Source organism: Stegostoma tigrinum, chromosome 19 (genome assembly GCF_030684315.1).
Source record: "Stegostoma tigrinum isolate sSteTig4 chromosome 19, sSteTig4.hap1, whole genome shotgun sequence".
NCBI lineage: Eukaryota > Metazoa > Chordata > Chondrichthyes > Orectolobiformes > Stegostomatidae > Stegostoma > Stegostoma tigrinum.
In genome coordinates, this window is record NC_081372.1 from 53,273,161 (window position 1) to 53,294,425 (window position 21,265).

A 21,265-nucleotide genomic window follows, 5' to 3' on the forward strand; every position below is an offset into this window, starting at 1 on the left:
AGGATTCCTGAGTCAGGGAAGGTGTACTCGTACTGATAACACCTTATAGGCCCAAATTTAACACCACACATTGGCATTTCTTGTGGATATCCAACTCCTACACTTGGAAACACCAGCTTGCCTGAAACAAACTCAAAACCGGCCAATATTAGAAAAATGTCTCTGCTTCCAGCTCGCAATCCAAACAGCCAGAATAAGCTAGAGATGTTTAATTAGATACACACTGCAGCAAAATCTGTTCTAGCTTCTTTCATTTATTTTAATGGGTGGATAATCAACAGCTGAAAAACACAATGAAGAAGCCTTTTACTTTACAAAATAAGGAGGTTTCTATCCATTGTAGGACTTTGCACAATCTGCCTCAGATGGGGGTAGTCAATATCTTTAAAGCAGAGATATATAAATTCTTGCTAGGCAAGAGAATTCAATCAATCCCTACAGTATGGAACAGGCCATTTAGCCCATCAAGTCCATGCCAATCCATGCTATCCCTGTAACCTTGCATTCCCCATGGCTAATCCACCTAACCTACACATTCCTGGACATTATGGGTAATTTAACATGGCCGATCCACTTAATCTGAATGTCTTTGGAGTGTGGGAGGAAACCGGAGTGCCCAGAGGAAACCCACACAGACACGGGGAGAATGTTCAAACTCCGCACAGACAGTCACCAAGGGTGGAATCGAACTGAGTCCTCGGTGCTGTGAGGCAGCAGTGCTAACCACTGAGTCAGTGTCCTGCCCTGCAAATCAAAGGGTACTGGGGATAGACGGGAATGTGGAATGCAAAACACAAGTAGACAAGCCAGATCTTTCTTGAACGGTGAAGTGGACTCACGATCCATAATGGTCTGCTTCCATTCCTACTTTACTCAGTTAGGTTGGAACAGCTGCTTAACCTTTACAAAATCTTTCCTCAGCAGGGAATTAAATGGGGCGGAGACCAAAATGGACCTATTTTGCATGGGTAATAAATACATTCAGTGAGTCAGTCACAGCTTTGTTCTGGCTTACATAATGGTTGTGTTAAAACTGGACAATATTCAGAGGTGTGGGTGTAACAGAAATGGGAGTGCACTCAATAGCTATTACATGAATTACCTACCCTGTGCAACATGGACAATGAGTGATGGGCATTTTCAAGTCAGTCACCAAGGCAGTAATTGGTGCCTGCTGAAATTAATGGAATGGAAATGAGGCATATTTTACAGAGGCACCTGATCCCCACTTTTATGGTCTCAAACTGCAAACGGCTCACTGCATAGTCAGTGCAAAGCATCTGGCATATAAACTCAGTAATATTCACTGCAATATCAGATTGAAGTGGGAACTGTTGAGAGTGCTTATTGGTTTCACTCGTCATATAATCAAGGCAAAAAAAAAACTCACTAAACAGAAAGGAACATGCAATATATATTAATTTTTGGCCAAATACCTGCAGAAAGTCATACTGAATTATATTGTGTCAATTGTGCTCTAATGGTAGCACAGAGACTCTGAGTTGGAAATGGTTTCGAATCCAACTCGAGAAACATGTACATGCGATCCCAGACAGTCACAAAATTCCAGTGAAGGACTGAGGGAGTTCTGTACTGTCAGAGGTGCCATCTTGGGCTGTTCACCTGTGGCTCTGTCTTTTCTCTTAGCTGGATGTAAGGCACCTTTCTTCTATGAACAGGTAGTATTCCTGGTCACAGGCAATATTTATTCCTCAGCCATCATCCCCAAAGAGATTAACAAGTCAATAGCTCTGAGCTAATAGTGGGATGTAGCTGGTGTGAAAATTGGCTACACTTCAAAAGTATTTCGCTATCTGTAAGCAGATTCAAAATATTACACAGTTGTGAAAAGTACCAAATAAATGGAGGAGTTTCTCCTTTCTGATGACCAAGGAGTTCTTAATTAAAAGCTCAACGCAATTGCAACAAAAAAACGCATAAATCTGAGAAGTGTCACTGGACTTGACTTTGAGATAATAAGAACTGTAGGTGCTGGAGTCAGAGATAACACAGAGTAGAGCTGGAGGAACACAGCAGGCCAGGCAGCATCAGAGGAACAGGAAAGTTAACATTTCGGGCTGGGACGAATGGGGGCGTAGGAATGTAGGGAGTGTTGGGAATGGTCAGTGAGGTGGGAGGAGCAGATAGGTGGAGAGAAGGTGGACAGGTTGTGCCAGGTCAAGGAGGTGGGGATAGGAGGCAGGGTTGATCTTGGGGTCACCTCGCTGACCAATCCCCACCACTCCCTAACTGTACTCACCTATCACCATCCCACCTACCTTCCCCAGCCCCACCACTCCTCTATTTATTTGTGAGCTCAATCCCTCTCCCCAATACTGAAGACGGGTCCCAACCGGAAACATTAGCTTTCCAGTTCCTTTGTTGCTGCCTGGCCTACTGTGTTTCTCTAGCCCTACACTATGTTATCTCTGGACTTGACTTTGTTTCCTGGAGAGGTGAAAGAAGCAAAGTAGAAACTGAGTGGTCCACTTGTTCACACTGCCACCATCTGTACACATGCAATCAAACATCCAATTGCCAACTAGTGCTCATTCTTTGGGAAGGAAGCCAATTACACATGCGAAGGAAGCTTCCTCTCTGTCCCCAAAGTCTCCCATTTGCTCCCATCCAATGTTACAGTCATTAGGCTGACTGTCACATGCATGTTTCCAGTTGTGAGAGTATAATCTGCTCATGTGACTATGAGTTATATAAAAATGTCATGTTAATTTTTTGTTGCAGCTCCATTCCCAGTTGAATGTCTGTCCTGTAAATGTACACCTGAATGTGAATCATATACCAGTGTGAATGTACACATTGGATGTGAATACAAAACTGGTGGGTTTTGCAAAGCAGGAATGCAAAGAGGTCACCACATCCAATCAAAATCCAGAGCATGGGATAATGACAGACAGGACAGTCTCCCATGGCTAGAATTGTAGAGACACTCCACATTCAGAATCGGTGTTTCTTTTTCTTTAAAGATGCAAAAAAGCTGTCAAGAAAATATCTTTAACAAGCTTGCAGACATCATCATTTTGCTAGCAGAATCTGTGAGAACTTTCAACCATAGTCCATCTCACCTCTGTGCTGCATAATCGAAGCTGATATAAAGAAGCTGCCTCTCATTCGCAATGGAGACATGAATATCCCTAACTTTAATATCCAAACAATCAGGTTGGAGTCTTCTGAAACTAAACTTTTTTTTAAACTTGATGCTGAAAGACTGCTAAGGTGATCTTTGCAATTTCTACATAAACTCTAAAGTATCTCTACTCTCTGGGAAGTTCCTAACTAAATCGCTGTGGGTGGAATCTTGAATCAGCACACTGAGATGGAAATCCTTTGTGGTGTGCACATATAAAAACATCTGTGGTTGTCAGCTAAAACTCAAATTTTATCTTTCCATGATCAAAATGTAACAAGTAGAACTGTGCAGAAACCAGTTCATCAACGGGTAGCTGTGCGGAACTCACCCATTACCCCTTTGTTTGAAATAGATTCAGATTTTTCAAATTATTTCGGGTGAACAATAGAAGTATGGACTTAGGAGGAGGCCTTTTGCCTGATGGAAACTATTCTCAGCTAACATATCTCACAATTCATGAATGAGTAAAAAAAATTAAATTATTCAACTGCAGAAACAGCAGCAGAGAGGACAGTAATATGGATATCTTTTTAACAACTGAAAACTTATCTCAGCCTGGTTCTGTTCAAATCTGCCAATATAAGAAGCTGACGTACTAGCATAGGACAATGAGCAAACAAATCTGTACCCTGTTGAAAATTTGTCTTTTGAAGTAAACCCTTCCATCAAACTGATGTAAGATTCCAGCTTGAATCTACCTGGATAACCTCTCAAGAATGACAACCCTTCTTCATCAAGCCCACTATACATGCTTTTTCTTCAGATGAGCTAAACATGTGAATTATTCACTTATTTTTGTTTAATACTCACAAAAAATATATTGTTCAGTTTAAATATATTTTTCCTTTGTATATAAACACTGATATAAACACTGAGTGGGTGACATTGCATCAGGCATTCAGAGCATGTGTGTGAATACAATCCTCTTTTTTAAAAACCACAGCAGCTTGTTACTGGTTATCAAGTTGACCTCTCTCTCAGGAAGAAACACAGACATCTTCCTTTTCGAAACGATACTAATTATAGACAATGGAATTGGATTTGTCGTTCTCCCTTGTCTTTGTCTGTAGTATTCCCAATTTTAAAAAAAATACTCTCAGGATGTGGGCATCACTGGCATGACCAGCATTTATTGCCCATCCCTAATTACCCAGAGGGCAGTTAAGAGTCAACCACACTGCTGTAGGTCTGGAGTCACATGTAGGCCAGGCAGATTCCCTTCCTTAAAGGACATTAATGAACCAGATGGGTTTTCCCAATAATTGACAATGGTTTAATGGTCTTCATTTGACCCTTAACTCCATATTCTTTATTGAATTAAAATTCCACCATCTACCATGGCAGGATTTGAACATGGCTCCCCACAACATTACCTGAGTTCCTGGATTAATAGCCTAATGATAATACCACTAGGCCATCACCTCCCTGTAATATTTGTCTCATGTTCTAAAAGTGCAGTGGGCAACAAAAAACTGAAGACGATTAGATTGCAAACAAAGCTTTATACCTGCTAATGAATGATTTCAAATGATGGGTTTACTGTGAATTTTAGCACCTGTATGCCTTCTGTATTACTGGAGACTGGCTAGCTAGTGTCAGGTGCTGTGGAGAGGTAATGGCTTAACGGTTTTATTGATAGACTATTAATCCAAATACCCAGGTAATGTTCGGGGGAACTAGGTTTGAATTCTACCATGGCAGATGGTAGAATTTGAATTCAATAAAAATCTGCAGCTAAGGGTCTAATGGCAACAATGAAACTATTGTCAGTTCATCTGGTTCACTCATATCCTTTAAATAAGGATATTTTCATAGAATCCCTACGGCGTGGAAACAGGCCCTTTCAGTTCAACAAGTCGACACTGACCCTCAGAGCATCCCATCCAGACCCATCCCCCTAGTCTACACCTCCCTGAACACCTATGACAATTTAGCATGGTCAGTCCACCTAACCTGCACATCCTTAGGCTGTGGGAGGAAGCTGGAGCTCCTGGAGGAAACCCACACAGACACAGGGATAATGTCCAGACTCCACACAGACAGTTGCCTGAGGGTGGAATTGAACCTGGGTCCCTGGCATGGTGAGACAGCAGCTCTAACCACTGTGCCACCCTGCCACCACTTGCTTCTTAGCAAGAGAACCGGCTCTTCTCCCTGACAACAGCTGAAGACTAAACCAGTCAGTTCACACCTTTGGTGTCACATTTCATCCCATGATGAACATTCAACCTAACTTGTGTCATCATTATGTCTTTCTAGCTCTGTAACATCGCCTGACTTAGCCTGTTTTAGCTCATCTGCTGCTGAAACCCTCATGTGTGCTTACAATATCTCCAGACTCAAATATTTGGAAGTTCTCCTGACTAATTCCCTATGTCTTATCAGTTGTAAATTTGAGGGCATCATAAACTCTGCTGTCCATTGTCATAACCCACTACATATTTCCCTATCATGTCTGTGCTCACTAATCTACATTGGGTCCCAGTTAAGTAATGGCTTGATTTCAAAGTACTCATCCATGTTTCAAACGCTTCTATGGCTTCACTCCTCCCTACCCCCAATCTTCTCCAATCCAAGATATCCTCCAAATGTGACCTCTTGTGCATCGCGCTCAACTCCAAAATTGGTGGTGATGTCTCCAATGCCCCAAGTCCCAACACCTAAATATCCTTCCTGCACAACTTCTCTACTTCAATTTCCTGTTCATGATATGCCTTAAAATCTCTCTCTTTGATCAAGCTATTGCTGATCTGACTTAATACCTATTAATGCAGCTTGCTGTCATACTTTCTTTTATTTTTGGGAAGCTAGCGTTACCAGACCTGGCCTGGCCTACATGTGACTCCAGACCCACAGTATTGTAGTTGACTGTTAACTGTCCTCTGGGCAATTAGGCATGGGCAATGAATTCTGGTTTAACTTGTGACGCCCACATCCTATGAATTAATAAATCTAACCATCAGTACATAAGGTCTTGGGGAATTGGAGCCTCATTGGATTTTAGAGTGGCAATAGGTGTTATCAAGTGTGGAGAGAAGCCTATTTCTTTCATAGCTTTGATGGAGTTTGGAAAGTCCTTGATTTTAGGATTCAACTCTCCCTCTCCCTTGACATCTTTCTGTTCCTGAGGGGAGGGAAGTGCTCCCTAGTTTAGTGTTTGGTGAAGACCACAGGCACGGCTGCGGAATAGCTGATGCGTGCTGCAACAAAGCAAAACCATATTACGGCATGGGGATTGGCAGCTCTTTAAGCATGGTGCCTCCTCAGAGCTAACTGTAAGCTGCTGATTGGTTAGACATCCCCCCCTACTGGCTGTTAATTGGCTAATTGGCACAAGGTTGTTACAGCAACAAGAGCAGTGGTAGGAAGCCTTGACCACCTATTTCCTATTCCACCTTAACTATCCCAGTGGGTTCCATAAAATTCCAATGCTATTTCTCTCCTGATATATGTGCATTAGTTTTGGTTTTCATTATCCATTTCCACAAGTAAAATTTGGGTGACAAGTTGATGTAAACAGAAGATTTGGAATCACATCCAGTTTATTGACTGAGTGGATTTTGTTTTGACCCTGTCATACCATTGGAAAGAGAAAAAAGCTGGAAAACTGAAAAAGGTATGTCTCCCAAGTTATGAACCTATGATAGTTGGACAAGTAATCAAGGCCATTTGCCTGCCAGCTGCCCTATCTGCTATGTGTTAACAGCGAAAAGGTACACTCATTGTATTTTATGTCTCTGAATTGGGCTTGCACTCTCCCCAGAGTTATCAGCAACCCAACACCAGCCTCTGGTAATACAGAAAATGTATGGGCACCGAGATTATGAGGGGGAAATCGAGTGTCCATAGGAGTTTGGGTAATCTGCCCTGAATTAAGGAGGTCAGTTTCATAGTTAACCAGGAGTGACAACATGTTTTAAACCCTCTCACCTTTCCTGATTAACTATTCAGTTCAGCATATTGACACCATCTAAAGTGCCCCTTTCTAACTCAGAGTTGAGTGGGTTTTTGCAGGGTTCCAGATGCTAGGTAATTGCCCATCGGAAGTTTCAACTTCCCAGACAATTCCTGCAGTGTCAGAGACATTTGGACAGGTACATGAATTGAAAAGAGAGATATGGGTGAAATGCAGGCAAATTGGCCTATTTCAGTTTAGAGTACCTGGTTGGCATGGATGAGTTGGACTGAGTGCTGTAACACTCCATGACTCTACTAACTTAAGCCTCAATGCAGATTCTACTAATGTACTAAGTAAATTTTGAACTTTCCATTTCAAATCTCCGGCTTTGACAATATTCTGTGTTTGCGTCAACAAGTGGATGACACATTCTCCCAGTTGTAGCCTTACTTTCACTGTTTGATACATCGTATTCGCTTTGTGGTCACATGATCAAGTTCCATTAAAGTGATTTATGCTACACTGCAAGTAGAAATTTGATTTTTCTGTTGTCTTGGCTTTTCAAAACTGAACTAATCATTGAAGTATACTTTACACAGCAACTAAGTTTAATGTCAGAGCTCAGCTTCTCGAATTTTTTTCCCCTGAGAAACTATTATAGGGCTGCTTTGCCCCATATAGAATAGAATAGAATAGAATCCCTACAGTGTGAAAGCAGGCCATCAGGCCTACCAAGTCTTCAACAATCCACTGAAGATCATTCCACTCAGATACACCCACCTTGCCTATCCCTGCATTTTCCATGGCCAATCCACCGAGCCTACACATCTCTGGACTGTGGGAGGACACCAGATCATCCAGAGTAAACCCACACAGACACAGGGAGAATGCACAAACTCCACACAGGCAGTCACCCCAGGGTGGAATCGAATCTGGGTCTCTGGCACTGTGAGGCAGCACTGCCATCCACTGAGTGACCGTGCCACCCCACTTAGGCTTTTAAAATTTTCTCAGGTGGCCAGTTTCAGCATATAGATTCATAGCATGGAAACAGCCCCTTTGGTTCAACCAGCCCATGCTGACCATAATCTCAAACTAAACTAGTTCCAGATGCCTGCACTTGGCCTATATTCGCCCAAACTTTTCTTATTCATGTACTTACCTAAATGTCTTTTAAATGTTGTAAATGTACCCACATCCACCACTTCCTCAGGAAGTTCATTCCATACACGAACCACTCTGTGTTAAGAAAAATGCCCCTTAAGTCTTTTTAAAATCTTTCTCCTCCAACCTTAAGAATGTGTCCCCTAGTCTTGAAATCCCACACTCTAGGGGAAAGACTTCTGCACCTTGTCTATGCCCCTCATTATTTTATAAACCTCTGCAAGGCCACACCTCAACCTCCAAGGCTCCAGTGAAAGAAGTCCCAGCCCTTCCAGCCCCTCCTTGTAACTCAAACCCTCCATTCCCAGCAACATCCCGGTAAATCTTTTCTAAACCCTCTCCAGTTTAATAATGTCCTTCCTACAACAGGTTTGGAGGTCTAATGGCTGTTTAGCCCACCTTTAGTGCAAATCCTCATTGTGATGAAGGAGCGGCTTCAAATGATGTGAAAGCTTAGAGAGGACATAAAAAAGGAATTTTTGAAAATGGTTCAAGGCATGAGCGTCTTCAGTTATACAGGAGGCTTGTTCTGTAGTGCCACGATGAAACACCGAGGCATATTTTATGACAATGAATGCAACTTGTTGTTATTGTGATGTTGCTGTTGGCAGGTACAATTGTCCTGAAATGTGTTTGCAATCCAGTTTCTTGCCTTCGCCAATTGGGTCAAATTGTCAATTTTATTCTGACCCTGGAGACACTTCTCAGTTGTACTCTTGCTAGCTGGGACCTCCCAAGTGAGCTCTTGCACCTATACTATTTACTAAGCTTCTGCTAGTTTGCCTTCCTTATTGCTGAAGGACATACTTTTGTCTCCTTATCTTCTTCTTAGGGGCCTCAAGTGCCCCATTGAAGAAACCGTGAAGTCTCCTCTACTCACTCTGAATCTTTCCGGTGCAAAATGTTGTTGGCTAGTCAGTGCTCTGCATCACGTCAATTGGAGTGTGTGCAATAAAACTATGTACCACTGACATAAAAATTGCTCCTAACTAATCGTTCAGTGCTCTACACAGTTGTCTTCAGTTTCGTATCCCTTTCGCATCCCCTCAGCATCTCTGAGTCATGAATCTTTGCAATTTAGCCCCAAAACTGCAGGGTAAGACAAGATATCCAAATAGTTCTGTCTTAGGAACACTCCCTCAGCAAGTATAATCATCATTTCCCCTAAATAATCTCCTCACAGTTTCTCTATATTTTATGCAATCATTACTTGAAGAGACAACCTGTCTCAGAAAGAGGTTATCCAGTGTACTGCGTGTTTCCCCAGGTAGTTCGCCATTGAACATTGCTAAACCAAGCACGTATAACTTAGTTTACCATTCCAATAAATATGTTGCAACTCTCACTGCCAAACCCATCTGTCCCAATGTCTCATAATGCCACTCACTGCAGCAATATAGTCACAAAAGATGTTCATTTTCCTCATCCTTTTTTTGAAAATAGATTTGAATATCATACATGAAATGGAGTGGATGGCTCCTCTTCAAGATGAATCTGCATCTCAAAGGGAAGGCGCTTTCATAAAACATTGGCTTGTCCTTAACTGGAGTACTGTGTCCTGTTTCTGGGCACCACACTTTAAGATGGATAGGAAACATTACAGAGTGTGCAAAAAAGGATCAGGAAAATAGATGATTAATTTCAGTTTCATAAAAAAAATTAAAGCAATATTGTTTACCTTGGGAAAGAGAAGGCTGACGGGTATTTGAGAGTCTGAACTGAGTAGATTGCAAGAAACATGGCCCAGATTTTCCAGTGGCCAGACAGTCGTCATTTCACTGTTGATGGGAGATGAACATGGTAACCCTGCAAAATCCCCATCATAGCAGGTTGTGAAGGAATTTCCCAGGAAATTGAAGATTCCACTGGACCATTCTCCAAAGACTGGAACCCTCTGAAAGTCTTCATTTAATTTGAAGAATTTGGAAGGTTCCAGTCAAGTATTTTATACATAGTCTAACTTTGAAGCCTAACAAGCCTCACACACCTCAAATCACACTTCCTACAGTCCCGTTACATCCCACAGACCCTGACATGATATCCACTTTTCTCTGGAGTTTGATACATCCCTGCTACTGGACCCAACCCATTCCCTTTTTGCACCTCATTCAACTGACACCCAACCGCTGGCACCCTATTCCTCAGCCTTTTGGAATTCTACCCATGCTGGGTCTGACATCCCTTCTCACCTCACCAGATCTGATATCTCTCATCCACCATGACAAGCCCTAAACTCTCCACTAGTTTTTTTTTTGGCTTCCTTGTTACCTTGCACCCTGGGATCCTTTCAATGAGCACCCAACGTACCTGGGATCCGACCTATTGGCACCTTGCCCTCCATCTACCCTGGCACTTGGCATCCCATCCATCTGACATCCTATTTGTCCAGCACTTTATCCTGTTGCCACCCTAATGCCACACCTTTGACACAAGGACAGAACTGTCAGAGTGGCAGTACAACTCTGGAGTTCTGAAGAAGCCCCGATCTGAATGTCATTGTCACTATAAAAATGAAGAAGTCGAGTGGCAATCTGAGTGTGATTGCTACTCCTCAAAACATCCGGCCCAATATTCCCATTGTTGGAAATTTTAAGATCCAGAAGGCATAGATTTAAAATAATTGGCAACAAAACCAATGCCGACATAGTAGAAAATCCTGTCTCGTACAGTAAATGGTTAGGATCTGACATTCAGTGTGTAGTTGAGGCAGGTTCCAATAATGTTTTAGAAAAGCAACTGGATTATTATCTGAAGAGGAAAAATATAGAGATCTACAGGGAAAAGGAAGCTCCTTCAGACAATTGGCATGAAAATAACTGGCTGAATGGCCCCCTTCTGTGTGTAACCATTTTATAATTCTGAGATTCCATAACAGGTGAATTCCCTTCTTGTTCCTCTGATACCAATCACAGCAAGTCCTGCCCCTACCCTCCAGCAATGCCCATGCCTTCACCAGCATAAGAACAATTAAGAATTGAGGCAGAATCCATTTGTTTCTGTCTATTGAAGGTGGTACCTTATTGAATCCTTCATAGTTCCTCATTCAGCCACTGCTTAGAATCTTCCCAGGCAAAAGTAGAACACAATAAATTTTAACTAGTTGCGGGTGATAACACTCGACAAAAGAACAATTCTAATGAGTTTTATGACGAAGATCAAGGCAGTCTTTATGTCTAAGGATTACAGGCAGATCCTCTGTAGTAATGGTGAACCGAAAAATATTGCAACTGGTTCATGGCATTTTCTAGTTATTTTCTAATTAACTTGTTCTGTGATGTTATTACACACCTCCAGGACTTGATCCCAGGTTGCCTGATTCAGAGGTAGGGATCACATCATTGCACTACAAGAGTCCTTAACTCCACTTGCTGCCAACTTGTTAGTCACATATTTCAGTGACAATCGTGCTGTTGACTAATCTATAGCCTTTAATTATGTTACAACAGATCCATAACAAGGGAAACCCCAGTTGCAAAGAACACTGGGATTCACAGGTTCTTATTCACTTTATTTCTCTAAAGTATGCTCGTTGTTACCGTATAGCATATCCAAGACAACTCATCTACTGAATCCAAAAATGTTTCTTCTGCTTTGTTACATTGAAAAAGAAACAATATCTATTATCTCCTGTCAATACAAACCTAGTTTTGTTTTGATGCCATGCTTTGTGAGCATTTGATCAAATTAATTCTAGACAAATATATGTCCTTTATTATGTTAATTGTACTTTCCTGCTATGAAAAAGTAGTATTTAATAACCTTGAAAAGCTGAAAACTAATGAACTAGTTGATGTCCATTTTCTTATTTTTGATCAGTTTAGGACATAAAAAAAAGGCTGAATGTATACTGCAAAGATGCAATGTTGTACATTTTAAAATGGCTTGAATTGAACAGTGAGACAAAAGGCTTTCACAATCCATTTATTTTACATTTGCCAACTGTGAGCAGAGAACATCTTAGTGATTCTTTGTTAAAACAAGTTGAGTTTCCCACTTTGAAGGCAGAAACAGATTGTTAATGTGGAATTTCTCACAGTTGGCTAATTGAATCATTGTACAGAACAGGCTGAAGGGCTAAGAGTTAAGGATGATACTCGACAGCTGCATGAGAAAATATACTGTGTAGGATGGGAATATAAACTGGGAAAGTTACAGATGATACTTGACAAGCTGCATAACCTCGAATGAGTCCTGTGAACATTCCTTTACAGGCTGAGGATGACACCTGTAGCTTGTTTTCTGTAGTGGCCAGTAGTTTTGTCTTCTCTCAGTGTTTTTTTCTGTACCTTGCTGTTTGTTACATTGTATAAGAGAGAGATCTTTGCTCCAAGTCGTTGGATTTTGCCTGAGACCAGAATCGTGAATGATGCCAGGAAAACCTCCGGACCAGCCATCAATGGAGGGGCCCCGTTTTGGGGAGAAGAGTGTGAAGCTTATTGTTTTCTACCTCTTTTTCTCACTCCTTATTTACTTAATAAATGTTCCTTTCTTTTTCATCTTTTATTATTAGTCAATACATGTTCAAATTTAAGTGATTTGCCGTTATCCAGCCTTCTCGTAACTACATTTAACCAAACCTGAAAAGAACCACGTGGATACACTCTGTGATCCGAGACATTTTTGGCGATGCGGATGGGATTCGGGATAATAATTTAGAGAAGGGAAAGGCAATCCAGTGCTCCAGAGACCTTCCATATTCCAGGATGGAATGTGGCAGACTCCAGATTCAGGTCCACAGCTAACTTGTTAGCACAGTTAGAAATTCCTGCAAGAATGGGAGATGGTTATCATTAGAACTATAATTAAATTGCTGTGATCAAGCCTTCTCTTAATTATATTTACCCAAATCTGAAAAGAACTACTTAGATACACGCTGTGATCCAAGACAATCATATATGCAAATGACTCCTAATTATATCAACAGCATACGTAATATTTTAGACAAGCTTCTGAGGCCGTGAATAGGTTCAGATTCTTCCTACCTTTTGAAATACAATGAAATATATTGCTGGGATAATGAGCAACTGAGACTTTTGGAGGGTGAGGGTAACAGTAATATGAAACAAAAAATGGAAGAATGAAGATGAGGTACAGATCAGCAATGATCAATTTGAAAGACTGAGCATATCTGAGTGGTTGGATTCCTATCCTAATCCTCCTGGGTTCATAAGCTTGTTTATTTTAAAGTCTGCAGATTAAATAGTTATGGAAGGCCCTGAATATATACAGCAAAATTAAACATATAGAACGTAGTTTCCTAAAGCTTCAAACTTGAAGACACATCAAGTAGGTTTTAAATCAGCATGCTTGTCAATTTAATTTGCAACGGTTTCACTGCAGGGTTTATGATTAACCTGGGAAGAACTGAATCACTTTTCTGACATGAGTGAAAGCTTTGTTATATTAGATGTCACACATCCAACTCCAGGGATCTTATTGTGAGACAGGAGAATGGAATGGTATCTGTTCACCTCGAAGTCTACTTGGCAAAATGTAGAATCTCTTTTGGTCAGAATGGTGATCTTAATTTAAATGGAAAAGAGATTTTAGACTTTGAAAGACATAGGATCACACATAGCACAGAAACTGATCCACCAAATTGACGGTTATTTAGCAAATTTATACATCAGCAAATAGGAGCAATAGGCCGTTACTCAATCATTATACAATTTCTCTAGTTTAAGTATATAAAGGCATAGTTCTAATATGTTCACAGTTGCCTCAAGACATCATCCACCATTAAAAGTGAATGGGCACGGTTGCAGACAGCTACATTCTGATTAAAATGAGACCAAGTGTGGAATTCATAACCTTGCAGATACGCAGGCAAAAAATAAACATAAAAAACCAGAAGAAAATCAAGAAACGGGCTACAGAACAGCAGCCAGTAAAGTGAATACATTTGACGCTGAGCAGTGAACCTGGGTTTATTTTAAAACAAAGGCTGAATTCATTAACATTGCAGACATGAGTGAATGAAGGGTGAAGTCTTCCACAGCAACGAGAAACTCAGCAACACATCACTTTCAAAAGATGATAATGCACACTATCTATCTAATGAACTAATGGGGCAGAAGGTTCAGGTGAGTGGAAACTTAGAAAGTTAAAGACAAAGGGCAACACAATATTTCACTGCAGTGATAGCTGTGTTGATAAGCTGAGTATAACAGGAAGGTAAAGAGTATATGAACTTAAATGTGCACTCTCAAATTGATCAGAGAAGGGAAAAGTAGTGAAAAGACAGAATTAAAGACCCTTTGTCTGAATGTCTGTGAGTGTTTGCAAGAAGTTAGATGAATTGATATCGCAAATAGAAATGAATGTGTATGATATGATCACCGCAACAGAGGTTTGATGCAATGTGGCCAGTGTTGGTAACTGAACATTCAAAGGTATTTAATCCTTCAAAAACATGGGTAAAAATGAAAAATATACACAGGGATATCTCTGTTAATAAATGAACAGGTCAATACAATAGTGAGAAGTAACCTTGGCTCAGAAAAATCAAGATGTGGAATCAGTTTTTATAGAGAAAATGAACAATGGAGGAACTAATTCAGTGGTGGAATTATTTATATATGGTATGATAGTAACTAGATGGTAGGAGAGAATATAAATCAATAAATCATTGGAGCCTGTCAGAAAGATACTGCAATAACTATGGATGATTCAACTCTTCATATAGATGGGACAAACCACAACAGCAAAAATAGCATTGAGAATAAATTCACATAGTATAATTGAGACAACATTTTACATTACATTGTCAAACCAATTGGGTGAAGGCTATTTTATATCTACCAATGTATAATAAGATGGGATTAATCTCATTGTAAAGGAAGAGTAACTTGAAAAAGAAACGCACATATGATTTGAGAATGAAAGAAATGGGACTAAAAATAGTATCTTAAAACTTAAATAAAGGCATTTATAAAGATATGAAGACAAAGTTGGCTGAGGTCATACATTGAATAAGCAGTGACAGACATTAAAAGAGTATTTTCATCATGAGATAACTCTCATAAAAAATCAATTGAAAAGAAAGAATCTATGAAAAAGATGGACCAAATTGTGTCACACTAGAATCGCAGAAGTGTTACAATGTAGAAGAAAACAATAAGCGTATTATAACTGCACTGACATTCTGATTAAACATTGTGACTTGGTGTCACTCTCCCACCCTTTCTCCATAACCCTACCTGTTATTTCTTGTGTTAAAATAACCATCTAATTCCCTCTTGAATGCTTTCATTGAAAATTCTTCCACCAGATTTCTAGGCAGTGCATTCCAGACCTGAATTATTTATTCTGTGTACGGTTTTAATTTTTACTTCACCTCACATTTACTTTTTAGCAAATCACTAAATCAGAAACCTCTTATTTGTTTTTGATCCTTATTCGTGAGAACAATTTCTCCCTGTCTCCTGTATCCAGACTGCTCAATACTTTGAAAATTTTCCTCAACTAAGTCTTTGAATCTTCAAGGAAAACAATTCCACCTTGCCCAATTTATCTCCATAACTGAACATTTTCATCCATGGAACCATTCTCATGAAACTGTTCTGTACTTTCTCAAATACATTCATATCCTTCTGACACTGTGGCACCCAGAACAGTATAAATATGCCAGTTGAGGTCAAACTATCGATTTCTGCAGGCCTCACCTAACTACGTAACTGTTGTATTCTATGCCCCTGTTGATAAAGCTGAAGGCACTATATATTCATGAACTATGCTCACCATCTGTTCTTCTATCTTTGATGACAAGCATATACACACTCACTCAGGTATCCCCGCCTCTGCATGCTTTTTAGAATAGTACCCGTTATTCTAGATTGGCTCACCTTGTTCCTTCTCTTGAAATGTATTATCTCACATTTCTCTGCATTGAATTTCATCTGCCACGTCTCAGACCTTTCCATTAACTTGTCAATTTTTTTGAAGTTATGTGTTGTGCTCTGCTCAGTGTGCAATGTTTCCAATTTGTGTATATTCTACCAACTTTGAAAATGTCCCCTGCACTCCAAAGTCTAGTTCATTAGTATTTATCAGAAAAAGCCAAAGTCCCAATACTGGTCACCCCGCTAATAAATCTTCCTCCGACCTGAAAAATACTCATCAACCTTCACTTTCTGTTTCCTACCACTCAGCCAATTTTTCTACAGTCTCTCCTATTCTGTGGGAAATAACTTTTCTCACAAGTTTGTTGCATTGTACTGCATTGAAGTCAATTTGGAAGTCTATGTACATTACATCAACAGCAATACCCACATCAAATCTCACTGCTACATCTTTGGATCTCTGCTATTTATTGAACCACAATAGTCTTTTAAGAAATCCATGCTGGCTTTTCCTAATTAACCCATACTTGTTTATTGGCCTATCAATTCTATGCTAAATCATTCAATTTAGATGTTTGCCCTACTAGAGTTAAACTAACTAGTCTGTAATTGCTATGTTTAACATCACAATCATTTTGTTAGAAAGGGATGTCACTAAGGAAGTAAAAAACTGAATTAATTGAAAATAAGAACTATATTTTGGCAAAGGTAATTAATAATCCTGAAGTTTGGGAATATTTTAGAAACCAACAAAGAATGACTAAAATAATTAAAATGGTAAATTCTCATTTGAGAACTTACTAATAAGAAATTTAAAAACAGCTTTTAAAACTATATAAAAAGAAAGAAAATAAATGAACATCCATTTGAAGATAAGACTAGGGAATTAATTGTGAGTAAATGATTAGAAGAAACTTTGAACAAGAGTTTTGTAACTAGTGATAATGTGTAACGAGATAAACTTTATCCACTGGGATATAAGGGAGTGTTTCTAGGAGGAATTAACAACTGGTCATTCTTGTTGTGTGTGCCAAAATTCTTCAGTAGCAGTAATACATTTAGTATTAAGTATAGCTTGTAGTCTTGAAAATTACTGTAATGTAGCTCAGATGCAATGAAACTAGCCACTAATTACTATGTTATAAATCTATTCCATGTATCAAGACTGAGCCTATTTTATGCTGAAGATGTTGTGTGAACATCCTTACTTATTCAGTATCAGTCACATTACCAAATACCAAGAAGAAAGTTGAGTGCCGGTGAATCTTTCGAGGTATCCCAGACGGTTCAGGAGGACGTGACCACAACAGCTATCATACTGGCAGAACAGGTATCTGAACATTATATCCACTTATACAACATTCGCAATGGTGTAAACATATTCCAAAGCATTTTACAGGAGCATTCTCAGATAAAACGAGAGGCAACAGATTTGAAGAAAAGATAACACAGTATGGAGCTGGAGGAACACAGAAGGCCAGGTAGCATCAGAGGAACATGAAAGCTGACGTTTCTGGTTGGGGATTTGAAGGAAAGCTTGGTTACAAATGTAAGCTTTCGGGAATGTCTCAAATGGAAAAAAAGAAGTGGAAATGTTAGTATTTTGGAAGATTATTATAGAACATAATGCCTAGTAAACCCAACAAGGATGGGATAAGCCCAGAGGATCTCATTGGAGGAACATAGAGACTGAGGGCTTCAGGACTGGAGGAAATTATAAAGGTAGGGAGGGGTGAGATCCTGGAGGGGAATGAGGACCTCGCGCAGAATTTAAATTCTAGGCATTGTTCTGGAAGCCAGTGTAGATTGGCAGACAAAGGGGTGGTTGATGAATTGGACTTTGTGCCAATTAATATATGCATTTTAGAGGCTTACAAAAAAGACACTTTTCTCTGCACTATTGTAAGCTGGCAACATTCACTAGTAAAAAGGAAGTTACAGAAAATATCAAACCCAGCCTATGCTCAAAGATACCAAGTAAACCACTTGACCTTCAGCCCAAAGAAGAAGGCACTGAACCAGTAGATTACACTTCTAACATTTGTAAGTACTTTGTCCCTGTTTCTCTACAATGCATGCACCATCTATTGGGGAAGAAATTGTGACATTGGTTGAAAAGTCAGTGGATTCAAAGACCATTAGCTGGCCCTTTTGTGTAATAAAATCTGTGGAGGTTAATGGCTATGATTGGAAGAACAAAGTTTCTGACAAGAGGCTCAATACAATAAAATTATGTGCTGAAAATGGCATAAAATTCAATGCTCATGATTCTCCAACAGTGAATATAGTAAGCTTTTAAAATCTAATCCATAAAGCCAATGTCTGTTTAGAGGAAGGTTATACGTTGCAGAGAATGTCATGTTAATTTACTGTCTCACCTTAATTTTATATTCCTTGGAATCAATAACCTAATTGAAATAACTTCAAAGAGACTTTTAATTAATTCAATGCCTGTCATCCAATCTCTATAATTTTGTGAATGTGTTATATTTCATCAGAAGAGGTGCATTTAGTTGAAATCTGACTCTTTATATGGTTGTAAAATTGTCTGAATTAATGCAAGCAGCACTCATTACAGAAGTGATTTAGCAGTAGATTGATCAGATCTGTGATGGAGTTCACTAATGTTTTTCCATCACCAGTGATGCTAAATTTGTTCCTTACATGGAGCCATTTGGTGTTGTAAGAGATAAGTGACATTCACCATATCGTCTGCCATTAGGCATTCTTAAACATCTGTGCTGTCTCAACATTCTATTGTCACTAATAGATCCAGCGAAAAAGTGTGAATTATGCATGTTATTTCAAGTTCCTATTTGACAATCAGCAATGACATTTTGATGTGACCTATATGGATAATGCTGCAACCTTCCTTCTTCAGCAACTGTTACAACCCCAGCAACATAACCTCATCTTTTCTGCACTTCCAGGTTGATCAAAGTGAGCTCTTTATCTACTGAATAATGTTCTGAAATAAACTGTCAAATATGATTGATTCTAACCCAAATTAAACAAGAGCAGGTTAGGTGCTATGTGGGTGAAAGCAGTCCATCTGCTCACTGCCAGCCCATGTACTGTGTCTGCTATCTGCAGAAGAGACTGTAGCATCATACTGGAGATAATGGGAACTGCAGATGCTGGAGAATCCAAGATAACAAAGTGTGGAGCTAGATGAACACAGCAGGCCAAGCAGCATCTCAGGAGCACAAAAGCTGATGTTTCGGGCCTAGACCCTTCATCAGAGAGGGGGATGGGGAGAGGGTTCTGGAATAAGTAGGGAGAGAGGGGGAGGTGGACCGAAGATGGAGAGAAAAGAAGATAGGTGGAGAGGAGAGTATAGGTGGGGAGGTAGGGAGGGGATAGGTCAGTCCAGGGAAGATGGACAGGTCAAGGAAGCAGGATGAGGTTAGTAGGTAGGAAATGGAGGTGCGGCTTGAGGTGGGAGGAAGGGATGGGTGAGAGGAAGAACAGGTTAGGGAGGCAGAGACAGGCTGGGCTGGTTTTGGAATGCAGTGGGGGGAGGGGATGAACTGGGCTGGTTTTGGGATGCGGTGGGGGCAGGGGAGATTTTGAAGCTGGTGAAGAGGATCCGCCTCGTTCTCACACACCACCCCACCAACCTCCGGATACAACGCATCATCCTCCAACACTTCCGCATTCTACAAGCCAACCCCACCACCAAAGATATTTTTCCATCCCCACCTCGTCTGTTTTCTGGAGAGACCACTCTCTCCGTGACTCCCTTGTTCACTCCACACTGCCCTCCAACCCGACCACACTCGGCACCTTCCCCTGCAACCACAGGAAGTGCTACACTTGCCCCCACGCCTCCTCCCTCACCCCCATCCCAGGCCCCAAGATGACTTTCCACATTAAGCAGAGGTTCACCTGCACATCTTCCAATGTGGTACACTGTATCCATTGTACCCAGTGTGGCTTCCTCTACATTGGGGAAACCAAGCGGAGGCTTGGGGACCTCTTTGCAGAACACCTCCGCTTGGTTCGTAATAAACAACTGCACCTCCCAGTCGCGAACCATTTTAACTCCCCCTCCCAATCTTCAGACAACATGTCCATCACGGGCCTCCTGCAGTGCCACAATGATGCCACCCGAAGGTTACAGGAACAGCAACTCATATTCCATTTGGGAACCCTGCAGCCCAATAGTATCAATGTGGACTTCACCAGCTTCAAAATCTCCCCTTCCCCAACCGCAACCCAAAACCAGCCCAGTTCGCCCCCTCCCCCGACAGCATCACACAACCAGCCCAGTCATCCCCTGCCCCCACTGCATCCCAAAACCAGCCCAGCCTGTCTCTGCCTCCCTAACCTGTTCTTCCTCTCACCTATCCCTTCCTCCCACCTCAAGCCACACCTCCATTTCCTACCTACTAAGCTCATCCCACCTTCTTGATCTGCCCTTCTTCCCTGGACTGACCTATCCCCTCCCTACCACCCCACCTATACTCTCCTCTCCACCTATCTTCTTTTCTCTCCATCTTCAGTCCGCCTCCCCCTCTCTCCCTACTTATTCCAGAGCCCTCTCCCCATCCCCCTCTCTGATGACGGGTCTAGGCCCGAAACGTCAGCTTTTGTGCTCCTGAGATGCTGCTTGGCCTGCTGTGTTCATCCAGCTCCACACTTTGTTATCTATGTAGCATCATACTGACACTTCTCCAAAACACCTGCCAAACCTGCAATCTCCACCGTCTCAAAAAGCAAGGACAGTAGGAGCCTGGAGAACACAAGTCAATACAGTGTGGTACTGGAGGAACACAGCAGGTCAGGTAGCATCAGAGGATCAGGAAAATCAACGTTTCAGGTCGGGACCTTTCTTCAGGACTGATTACGGGTTCCGACCTGAAACACCGACTTCCCTGATCCTCTGATGCTACCTGATCTGCTGTGTTCCTCCAGCTCCACCCTGTATTGACTCTGATTCCAGCATCTGCAGTTCTTGCTATCTCCGCTATGGGAACACTATCAGTTGCAAGTTCTCCTCAAAATTACGCACCACGATGACTTGGGAATATATTGCTGTTCCTTAATTTTCATTGGATCAAATAGATAAATCCTTCTACTTAATAGCTTTGGGCAAGTACCTTCACCACACAGACTGTAGCAGTTCAAAAAAGAGGCACATCCCCACCTTCTCAAGGATAACTATTGATGAGCAATTAATGTTCATGACCTAAAAATGAATAAAAGGCTTAC

General features: G+C 40.9%; 1 protein-coding gene across 3 annotated transcripts in view; it reads left to right on the forward strand.

The window, feature by feature from the left end:
- Positions 1-21,265, forward strand: part of LOC125461535 (cadherin-22-like) — a 731,460-nt gene that overhangs the window by 194,352 nt on the left and 515,843 nt on the right. The window lies entirely within an intron of this gene.